Source organism: Stegodyphus dumicola, chromosome 8 (genome assembly GCF_044657685.1).
Source record: "Stegodyphus dumicola isolate Sdum_Otavi_A_Nest chromosome 8, ASM4465768v1".
Lineage (NCBI taxonomy): Eukaryota > Metazoa > Arthropoda > Arachnida > Araneae > Eresidae > Stegodyphus > Stegodyphus dumicola.
In genome coordinates this window covers 63,978,056-63,988,320 of record NC_140775.1, presented here as the reverse complement: position 1 = coordinate 63,988,320, position 10,265 = coordinate 63,978,056, and the positions used below count along the sequence as shown (strand labels likewise).

Genomic DNA, 10,265 nt, shown 5'->3' with positions numbered 1-10,265 from the left:
AAACTACTAAATGAAATGAATGAGATTAAAATAAATTGTTTTCAGAAAGTTTAAATGTAAATATCTAGTTATTTAATATTATGAAAAAATTGAAAAGTGACGCTAGCAAGGATAATCATTTTAATGTTTTACAGAATGTATGAAAGCTAACATAGCCTAAATTTAGATGAAATTGCAAATCAAACTGTAACCGCTGAGAGTGTTTTTCTCGTTACTCGTGGAACTTATTTAATAATAATAATAATAATAATAGGTAAGTATCCTTTTTAGTGTGTTTTTTGGTTTGTGATGAACGATTTGTTTATTATTTAAATGTGCGTAATATACGGTCATAGCATCTAGTTGTTAAATTTCTGTTATAAGACCATATGATTTTTTAGAATAATTTAGTAGTGTTGCGTTTTAATGTTTTTATTTACTTTCATGTTACTTTGTTTGTAATAAATAAATTATTACTTAGTGACTTTGTCTCCAGACTGCAGAAATTGATACAATTGTACCGCAATATATGAATGTGTAGAAAAACCTGAAACTATCATACATGGTTTCTGATGGTTTTAGTATTTTATGGCAATGCTCCGCAACCGGTGTGCCATGAGTAGGATATAGGTGTGCCGCAATCAAATACATGTATTTGACATTTTGCAATTTTTTATCATGTATTTAATACACAATGACATTTTTTTTTTCCTTAATAATGTCTATTTTAAATTTTTTTATATATTTCACTGTTGTGTGGTTGTGTGTGTGATTGTAAGTGTGTCAGCATTTGAATTTTTTCGGCACTTCCTTGATAACTCGGAACTCTTTGGTGTGCCACGAAATTCCAGAAAGATTTTTTGTGCGTCGCAGGTGAGAAAAGGTTGCGGAGCACTGTTCTATGGAAGTAGTCGCCTTGAAGAGGTAAAATAAGATGTCTGTTTATGCTGTAAGGAACACAAGGGTTGCTTTGAAAGTGGTTGCCATGAAAGGTTTAATTAAAGTACTTTAAATTATCCTCAAGTAATGAAATAATATCCGGCTCTGTTGTATAGAAATACTTTTTCAGATATTTCGAAAATCTCTTTAATCATGTTACTGTAAATTATTCCATAATTAATATTGCATTATGAATTAATATTGCACAGCAGCAATTACTAGCTTGTATGATGAAGTGACCAAGTCACATATAAATTAATACTACAAAACTAATATATGAGAAGTGTATTGATCTAATGATATTCTCGCAGTGAGTGCAAGGCCGGACTAACATTTTTTACAATGAGAGTCAAGTGTAGAGTACTCAAAAGACGTAAAAGTAACCAAAATATTTACTTAGATATGCAATCCTGATTATTATACACTGCTGGCCACCCAAATTGCAACACCAAGAAAGACAAGAGATATCACAGCAAAATTTATTTAGTAGATAACATGTTGACCAAATATTAAATGATTAAATTTATAGATGGGTTTTCATCCGCAGAGAACCTGTTGGCGCCGTTGCATTTTTACTCGCCAAGCTTGCGGTTCATCGACGATGAGCCGAGCCGTAACGTGATAGATTCATTTAAAAATATAAATTAGTATTAATGTACTGAAATTAACCGGTTAAACGCGATAAACGAAAAAACTTGTCTTAAATTCCAGTTAACCCAGAAAACAATATATTCCTTACACCAGCAGTGGTTTGCTAATTTTGATGATCATGGTGATGCATCAATCTATTCTGTCATCTTAGATAATCAATAATATTTTTTATTTCAATTTAATCATCTATTTATGTCACACCTGCCATCCTCTGAAAGGTTATTGTTTGAAAAGCATTAACATTATCTTGTTTAAATTTTACGCCATCAAAATTGATTTGGAACTACTCTGATATGCGCCCTCAAGTCACCAAATTTCGCGCCAAATATTTTTGGTGAGAAACTTCACGCTGCCATATTACTATCTAAATTTTTTGTCTACATTTCGAACTTTTAGCCTAAAATGTCTCCAAAAACGCAATTTACGCACATGCAAAAACTACGTTTTCAACATACAATTTAGCTAAAAATCCGAAAGAAAAACAAAAAATTTAGATAGAAAAAACGTAAAGTTTCTAACCAAAAATATTTGACAAGAATCCATGTACACAGCGACATAAAACATCTACGAATGGCACAATGTAGGCAACAAACAAATCTACAAACTACGCACACCTCGCTTTAATAAATTAACATAACAACAATAAATTTCAAAGAATACCACGTACACAGCATCCTGTTTAAACTTTAAAAAAATTCTACGAATTGCACAATTTAGGCAAGGAAGGAATCTACGATCTACGCACTCCTCGCTTTAATAAAATAACATAACAATAAATTTCAAATAATACCATGTACACAGCGTTCTGTTTCAACTTTAAAAAACATCTACGAATTGCACAGTCTAGACACTAAACAACAAAATAAATTTCAAACAATTTAAAAAAAGAACAATAACAACAGAAATTCATACTTAAGAACCAATGAATGTAACATTCTACAAAATAAGAAGGAGGATAAAATAAAATGCACTTACCATGAATTAATGCATTTTCGAATAGCAGAAATATAAATTTCATACCGCCTTTAACATGCCGCCACATAATCACTATCGTATTTACATGACAGCCAGACACACTATCCAGAAAATTTATACTATGGTTCACAAATAAATGAAATCACAAATCCCTACTTCTATCATACACTGCCATTAAAAATAATCTCCCAGACCCTCTTTCCGCACTTCCAAATACCCATTACCCCTCAACAGGATAGCCACAATGATATTTCCTTTTGCCGAACTTCAATTCAACAACTACCATTTTATCTTTCCCTCCCATCTTCTCAGACACAGAGGCGAATCAACGAGCTCCAGCGAAAGATTTTTCAACGTCAACAGGGTTGCCATAGAACACGAAATCGTGCCAAAAACCAGCGCAGAACACATATTGCCACATTTGGTGAAATTAGGGCGTATATTAGAGTTGTACCATTGATTTATTCTCATAATTTTAGATCACAATAACTAATAATAAAAATAAAAGTATTATTTAATTATTTAAAATGTACATGCACATTTTTGTGTATTTTCTTCCTTTCTTCCCGACCCAAGAACTGGCATCTATCTACGAAAATATTTCTATTTATTCATTGTTAAAAAATTCAGAAAAAATAATAAATAAGAGGAGAAGAATAATATAAATCTGCAAATGCGAACAATAACAATGATAATTCAACAAAATGAACGCAAGAGGAATGGTTCGAACAAGCGAATAGGATAAATCCACTGGGTTACCAGGTTTGAGCTATTATCACCAAGTTGGCAATGTTTATATTTACCGGGTTCTCTGCGGAAGTGCTTCCTTATAGACTTCTGTGAAGTGTGGTTTCTTCCAGAATCAGTAGCCGCCATTGTTGGAAATCGCTGCCTCACGCCTCGGCATTGATTCAAAAGAGACTTTGGACGTGTTCCTTGGAGTACAGCAGGCAAAGCAGCTTCCACACGTTGCCAAAGTTGACCTGGTGTGCCAGCTTGGGATGTAATCTGGGTCAGTCATTCAGCAACCATGGACCACGTTTTCTATCAGTGAAAGATCCGGAGAGTGAGCTGGCCAGTTAAGCAGTTCAATATGGCAATTGACAAAGAACCCTTGGACAATGCGTGTCACATGTGGTCGCGCATTATCCTGTTGAAATATGGCTGTGGGCAAGCCCTGAAGGTAAGGAAGGACAACTGGCTCCAATACCTCGGAGTGGCTGTTTAAAGTACCGGCAATGCATATTAGAGGAGTGCAAGAGTGATATCCAATACCACCCCATACCATGATACCCGGTGCAGGATCAGTGTGGCTGTGCATAATGCGGCTATTCAGCATCCTCTCTCCACAGTGTCTCCAGACTCGAATCCGACCATCATGGTGCTGCAGACGGAAGCGTGACTCGTCAGTAAGGACAATTTCATTCCGTTCTGCTGTCCACATCCTTCTTTCATCGCACCATTGGCAGCAGAGACGTCTGTGGTCTGTCTGTGGTTCATCGAAGCAATGGATATCTTGCAGACAGACCACACTGCTGTAAACGGCGTAGAAGGGTACACGCAGACACTGGATGATGAGTTATAGACTTAATGTGTTATGCTATGGTTCGTGATGTGACTGAGCGATCCGTCACTGCCATGCGCACAATGTTCCTGTCATCACGTGAAGCGGTGCACTGAAGTGGATGCGATCAAACACGTCGGTCCGTCATACCCTCCTGCATCCAGCGGTCACATATCCACATTACAGTTGTTTGGTTTCGTCTAACACAACTACCGATTTCCCTGAAAGATAATCCACACTCTCGGTAGGTCACTATCCTTCCTCTGTCGAACTCGAATACTTGATCAAATGATTATTGCTGTTTACTACGAGGCGTAATTGATCGTTTTTTTGATAAACCACAAGAAAAACACAATTGCTGAACTTGAAATCGTCGATAACTCCCAAGTCTTAAATAATGCTTTGAAGTGGTGCCACAGGCACGCGTGATGTGCGTCTGCGCTTAAATTCTAATCATTTGCATATCTCACCTCTGGCCCACCAGCGGTAAAGACGCTAAACACTGGTAGTTCGATCCGAGGTTCAAATCCCGCGAAAGTGCTGGCTGCATGGCCCTTTACGTGGTTTTTGTGGCGTACCCGTGTGTAACGTGTATACGAGCCAGTTTCGCTTAGAAAGTTGTGCTTTGCTGTAATTGAATAATCCCAATCCCATATCTCACCTCCGCTAATGCATGTTGTAAATTTCATGTTATTTGCATGCTTCCTTCAGGGTGTTGCATTTACCAGCAGTATATTATAAATGTTGACCAGCAGTGTATTATAAATGTTGGCTAATCTTCAGTTAGAGGTGTGAGTTGGCTGTGGGTTTTCATCCGCAAAGAACCCATTGGTGCTTCGGCAAAGAACCGTTGGCGCCTTTGTAGTTTTACTCGCTAAGTTCACCAACGGTTGATCGATGCCGAAAGTGATTGGCGCACAGTTATCAGATATTAAATTTGATTGATTAGATATTAAAATTGATTTTTTGCTACTCTTCTGGTATCGGGATCAGATTCAGAAATGTATTGTATGTGTGTATATATATGTGTGTGTGTGTATGCATGCGTGAACACATACATCCCTACACACATACATTTCTGAATCTGGCACCAATAACAGAAGAGTACCAATTTTTTTTCCCTCCCATAAAAAAAGGAGTCCCGATTCTTAATTTCACTTCCGGCAGTGAATAAAATACCTCATTATTGAAGAAACAATCATTTTAGTATAAATTCGTGTGATCAATAATTTGACTGTGTAGTTGCTTGGTGTAACATCTCAAACTAAAGCATTTTTCTCAAACATCGTTGATTTTACACCTACTAATATTTTATATCATTGATAGCAACCTTTAAAATAACTATTTATTATATTTTGCTTTCATCACTGCATATTTATCCAGTGCATGACAACTTGAGTAATGACTCATGCAGCAATGGCTAAAATGTTTTCTTATATTAGTAATTGACTAATGAAGAGTGTGGTAACTTTCTTTGTTTACACTTGACGATGATTACAGATTTAAGTTAAATGCACTGAGAAATTTAACAAAAATTTCTTTCCATAATACTAAAAATAGATTTTGTTAATGATATTTTATAAATTATTTACAGTATCATATGCCTACAAAACTAAATGCAAAAACTCCATATGAATTATGGAATAACAAGAAACCCAACCTCTCTCATCTGAGGACTTTCGGGTGCAAGGCTTTTGCTTACATCCATAAAACGAAAAGAGGTAAACTGGATGATACTGCTATAGAAGGAATACTCGTCGTCTACGACAGCAGAAGTAAAGGCTAGAGAATTTTAATTCCTGGTGACAAAATTATAATAAGTCGATCTGTACAATTTATTGAAGACACTGGAACTGACGAGCCTGTAAGCATCTATTTAAACCAGGATGAAGAAAATTCTAAGGAAGAAATAAAAATAGAAGAACCCGAAGAGGAAGAAATACCAGAACACGAAGAACCTTTGGAACTCAGAAGATCGAACAGACTCACAAAAGGTAAACCTCCTGATCGCTACGGATTCGATGTCAAATATCCAAACTGTGATGGATCTGACTGTGATGAAACCTTTGCTCCTGTAGTAAAATACACAATGCTACGAGCCTTCCTGTGTGCAGCTTCGTATAAAAACATGTCTGTCAGACATATCGATGTCAAAACAGTTTTCCTTCATGGAGAACTAGAAGAAGAAATTTACATGACTCAACCCGAAGGATACTCAAAAGCTGGAAATGAAAATAAAGTTTGCAAGTTGAAGAAATCTATACAGTCAAAAGTCGTTAATCCGGACTCGGACTTCGGCGATTCCAGATTATCGATTTTTCCGGATTATAGATCATCAGTTTAAATCTCGTAAGATGGCATGCAGAAATTCTAAAATTAAAAATATGAAACCGTAATTTATGAAATAAAGAACAATTATGATCTAAAGGGTATCAAAATTTGCAAAAAGAAAAAGCTTAATATTTATTTGTTTATTTTATTAAACATTTCTTTCAATGTAAGTTGTTTAAGTTTTGCTTCGTTTCATGTGATAATACTTTCTCTTTAATTCTATTAAACAGACATAATTTCTTGTTCAGTTACAAAGTTCCGCTGTTCAAGTCCTATAATTGCTGTGTCGAGAACACCGACTAATTTGTCAATAGAAATTTTTTCGTTTTCAATAACCTCTGTCACTTTCTTCGCTATCGGAAGCGAATTATAATGACGAGGAACTTGTTTTAAATCATATCAAAGACGGAGCATATCGAGATGAAATACTACATTTGGTAAGGAATTATAAGCCAAATAAAATAAAAACATCTGCGCTGAAGATAAGGATAGTGCTGACAGATCAACTTCCAATTCATTACGCGCCCGCCGCAGCGTTCCCCACGCCGAGCAGCGTGAAATTGATAAACAGATTTCGGATTTCAAAACATACTTTCGCTTTATATCCTTTACATATTAACAAATATATATCGGAAATTCTATTTGATATAATCGAAAGTTTAAGCTTACTTTTATAAAATTGCTCTTACAGTGTGCAAAAAATAATAAGCCGGATCCAATTCGAAAATTAAGGAACAACGCAATCATCAACATTAACTGAAATAGATAATTAGATAATTTTAGCTTATACGTCCATTATACATAAAACGCGCACGCGTAAACGTATTCTGCACTTGCGCACACTCATATGCGCAGTCGTAAAAAGACTTACGCGCGCGCGTAAATGCCTATGTGCATGTGTCAACGCGGCACATGCGCAGAAAGTTTTTAGTTTTGAGGTCCGGATTATAGATCATTCCGAATTATGGGTGTCCGAATTAACGACTTTTGACTGTATATGGTTTGAAACAAGCCGCTAGAGCTTGGAATCTGAAAATTGGAAAAATACTTCTAATTATGTCATTTAAACAAAGTAAAGCAGACCCATGCTTGTTTTACAGAAACATCAATGGAAAAGTCACGTATATGATATTATATGTAGATGATATGCTTATAAGAAGTGAAAGAGAAGGTGTAATGGAAACAATCCAACAATTGAACACTAAATTCGAAATCAAAAACCTAGGAGAAGTCACCTACTATCTCGGCATAAACATTGAAAGATTTAAGGATGGAACTTTTGCCATAAACTAAAAGAATAAAATCAAAGAAATAGTTCAAAAGTTTGGACTTCAGAATGAAAAACCAACATATACGCCAATGGAAACAAATTATTGCAAACTAGAAGCTGAAGATGATCTTCTAGAGGATAATACAGAATATAGACAAGCAGTAGGGGTAGTATAATATATTGCAGCAATCAGCAGACCAGATATAGCATGTGCAATCAATCTACTGAGTAGAAGAAACGAAAAACCTCGACACACAGATTGGAATGCTGTCAAGAGAATCATTCTATACTTGCACACAACTAAAGACTTTAAGTTGGTCTTTAACAGAATTCAAGATTCATTCATTATTCAGATGCAGATTGGGCAAATGACAGAACAACAAGAAAATCCATTAGCAGATACGTAATCAAACTAGGAAATCAAACTAGGCAGCAAACGTCAAAACTGCATTGCACTATCTTCAACTGAAGCAGAATATATTGCAGCAGCTAATACAGCACAATGGCTGTTAAATTTGCTTAAAGATCTAGGACTAAAACAAAATCTGCCGATTACTCTCTATGAAGATAATAAATCATGCATCAAACTATCACAAACGGAGAAAAGTAGCTCCAGAACAAAGCATATAGACGTGAAATACCACTACTTGCGTGAACTTCAACAAAACGGGATCCTGAGCCTAGACTACTGCAGAAGCTCCGACATGATTACGAATCTACTCACCAAACCACTAGGCAAGCCTGTGTTCGAGAATCGTTGCAAATGGCAATCCTGCCCATCAAGTAGGGATGTTGGTATGCATATGGTGATGGACTGTCGCCAATAGCATGATAAACTGGAAACCCTGCAAAAGAGTTAACTGTGTAACTCGCTTATTCTTGACACTTACTTTTCTCACTCCTTTAGGAAAGGACAGTGATGTGACAATCTCTATAATATAACTAACTCCTTTTTCAATATGTATTTGGAATACTTACGAATTTTTTGTCCATTTTCATGTATTAATAAAGAATGTGTTTTGTGATCTTACAATTTCCGTCTACACCTATTTTAGATTACAAGTTAATTAGGTATGATCTTGCTTCATGCTGCGCTGGATACAAGGTAAGAAGAATCATTTTGCTCTCTATTTTTATTAATTTGTTGTGAAATTTTGAGGCTATAAAATGTTTCACAACAGTTTGAACTTTCAATTGTGTCAAAAACAGTTTCTAATTCTAAAGCTGCAACAAGATCTACAAAGTAAAAGCATATTTCAATATACTTTTAACAAAAAGTGGAATTGCTGCAAAAAAAAAAATGGATAAAGGTATATCTGTCTCTGAATTATGCAAGGAGTATGACATTGGTAAGTAAGTCAACTGTATATGACATGAGAAAACAGAAAAAAGAACTTTTTGAATTTTTTCTGAAGACACCTCACTTGCAATGAATAACAAAAAAATTATTTATTATTTTAAAAGTGAAAATCATAACAAAATGATGATTGAATGGGATAGACAACGTCACAGGGAGGGTGTCCATTGGCGGGTCCAATGCTAAGGCTCAAGCCAAAATATTTCATGAAGAAATGAACTTAAAAACTGAATGCACATATTCAACAGGTTGGTTAACTAAATTTAAAAATCTCCATGGTATAAGACAATTAAAAATTTCAGATGAGACTGAAGCTGCTAAACTATTTGCAGATGAATTTATTGAACTCACTAATAGTGAAAAGTTATCTTCAGAACAAATTTGCGACACTGATGAAACTGGTATTTTCTGGAAATAAGTACGATGAAATACCTTGACAACCTCCACAGAAAAGGCTCCAATTGGTGTCAAAGATTCCAGATTGAGACTAACAGTTTTAGCTCGCGTAAATGCTGCAGAAATGCACAAATGTAAACTTTTCGTATTCGGGAAAAAAAAAAATACAGGACCTTAAGCATTTCAAGAAGTAAAGACTTTTCCAATTATATATCATGCAAATAAAAATGCATGGATGACACAAATGTTAATGAACAATTGGTTTGAAAACCATTTTATACCGAAGGCTCAGGAACATATGAATTTGGTTGGTTTACCTGATGACAGAAAATTTGTCCTGATTGTAGACAACTGTATGGCTCATACTTCACTTAAAAGCTTTAGTGAAAGATAATGTGTCTGTATTATTCTTTCCTCCAAATTGTATGTCCGTTGCACACTCTGAAATGCAAATGTAAAGTAGTATTTTTAACGTCCATGTTAAATATCTTAAATAATGGCAAAACTGTTCAAGAATTTTTGAAATATTTTAGTATAAAATATGATGTATGGAGCATCACAGAATCATGAAGGATGTGCCTCCAGATGCTTTAAAAAGTACTTGGCATAATGGTCAGCTACCATATTTCATGGTAAAGATGATGAAGATGATAGCCGCGAATCTGGAGGTTTTCAGATATCTAAAAAAAAAAAAAAGTGAAATTTTCCAATTAATTTAATTTTCATTTTGTAAAAAAATATGAGTAAGCGCTTATAAGTAAAGATGATATAACAGAAGTTTTTCATTCTAATGACAATGCCCC

General features: G+C 35.1%; 1 protein-coding gene across 1 annotated transcript in view; it reads left to right on the top strand.

The window, feature by feature from the left end:
* The first annotated feature begins 108 nt into the window (after window positions 1-108).
* The window catches only part of LOC118191461 (uncharacterized), an 85,723-nt gene continuing 75,566 nt past the window's right edge, over window positions 109-10,265 (top strand). Inside the window, exon 1 of the mRNA XM_035362262.2 lies at window positions 109-253. The gene's annotated coding sequence lies outside the window, so the exon portion shown is untranslated. The remainder of the gene's footprint in view (window positions 254-10,265) is intronic.